The sequence below is a fragment of the Propithecus coquereli genome, unplaced genomic scaffold (assembly GCF_000956105.1).
Source record: "Propithecus coquereli isolate 6110/MARCELLA unplaced genomic scaffold, Pcoq_1.0 Scaffold9, whole genome shotgun sequence".
NCBI classification, from domain to species: Eukaryota; Metazoa; Chordata; class Mammalia; order Primates; family Indriidae; genus Propithecus; species Propithecus coquereli.
This window is the reverse complement of record NW_012155284.1, coordinates 11,048,420-11,050,135: the sequence shown is the minus strand read 5'-3', so window position 1 is coordinate 11,050,135 and position 1,716 is coordinate 11,048,420. Positions and strand designations below refer to the sequence as shown.

The 1,716-nt window shown below is 33.9% G+C and overlaps 1 protein-coding gene across 1 annotated transcript in view; it reads right to left on the bottom strand.

The window, feature by feature from the left end:
• CCDC125 (coiled-coil domain containing 125) overlaps positions 1 to 1,716 on the bottom strand; it is a 47,204-nt gene that overhangs the window by 19,032 nt on the left and 26,456 nt on the right. The gene's annotated exons all lie outside the window — the stretch shown is intronic.

The window sequence follows — 1,716 nt, the reverse complement described above, 5'->3', positions numbered from 1 at the left end:
ACTCTAAAAATAAAACTGATGTTAATGAATTGGTTAATTATTATATTCAAACATAAAATACAAAAACATGAATGTTTTTGGTGTTTAGCTTAAGCTTGATCAGTATAATAATATGCTTATCTAAGAAATAAACTATATTTAATTTCTTTCCAAGGTGAATGACTAGAAGTCTCCCATAACTTCAATTATTCTCTCCTTAATGGAATCAACTGAGAAATTAAATTGAGCTTTCTAAAAGTTTGAATTTTATTTCACTGGCAATAAAAAAAAAATTAAGGTAGAAAGTTACAAGCAAGAGTATAAGAAGTAAAAGGAAGAAAAATAATTTTATGAAGATTATTTTGAGAGACATTAAAAATTTCTTGAAGCTGGGCATAGTGGCATGAGCCTGTAATCCCAGCTACTCAGGAGGCTGAGGTAGAAGGATTGCTTCAGCCCAGGAGTTCAAGTCTAGCCTGGGCAACATAACAAGAGTTTATCTCAAAAAAAAAAAAAAATTCTGGAGAAGAATGTTTATTCTGGAAAAAGAAAAAAAAATTCTCAAAACAATTTTCTTTGCTATTCTGAACTTTCATCAACATGACAGTATCCAAGGCAAAACCTAAATCATATTTTTACTATGATGAAACAGGATTCCAAGGAAGGACAGCGAAACACTGAGTTGGCAAAAAACATTTCTGTTCTATTAATACTTATTGCAGGCAGAACAACAGCCCCAAAGACATCGACGTGATTAAATTAAGGATTTTGAGATGGGGGATTACCCTGGATTATCCAAGTGGGTCCAATGTACTCATAAGAATTCTTATAAACAAAAGAGGGAGGCAAGAGAGTCACTGTCAGAGTGATAGGATGTGAGAATGACTCAACCAGCCATTGCTGGCTTTGAAGACTGAGGAAGGGGCTGTGAGCAAAGGAAAGTAGGCAGCCTCTGGAAGCTGGAAGAGGCAAGGGAACAGACTCTCCCCTGGAGCTTCCAGAAGGAACACAGCCCTGCAGCACTTTGATTTTAGTCCAGTGAAATTTGTTTTGGACTTCTCACCTACAGAACTGTAAAATAATAAATCTGTGTTGTTTTAAGTCACTAAATATGTGGTATTTTAGAAATTATCTATTAGCAATAACAAACTAATATAATACCCTTACCTAGGATAGGGCCAACCTTGACAAAAAGACAAAAGACCATAATTCAACAAAACAGGAACTAATACTATAATATTATCATTAAATCTTATTTATGCCCCAGCACTTTCCTCATGTTTTTATGAAAGCATTTTAGCATTATGTTCAGTTTTCAACATTTTGCTTACAAAACAGAATCCATCCTCTAAGGAATTGGAAGAAAAATCTATAAATAATCCTATTCTAATTTCGAGAAGAATTTTGAAGGATGGGAATGAACCCCATGCTGCAACATGCTTTTTGTAAATCTGAAACCATGTTTCTCAAATTATTCTCATGTTCCCCTAATTTGTGTGTTCAACTTTGGTGGGGGAAGTTTCAGGAGGGGAAGTTTTACATCATGGATTACAAAAGATTCAGCCAGAAAAGAGCTGGTGCCACAGTACAGGTATGGACTCATCCATGAATTCCCAATCATTTTGGAGTTGTAACATTCTATCACAAAATGATCCTGAATTTTCTTCTTGCCCTAATGCAAGGCATAATTTCTTTTTGGTTATGATAAATTTAAATAAATTTTTTTTTTTTTTTTTT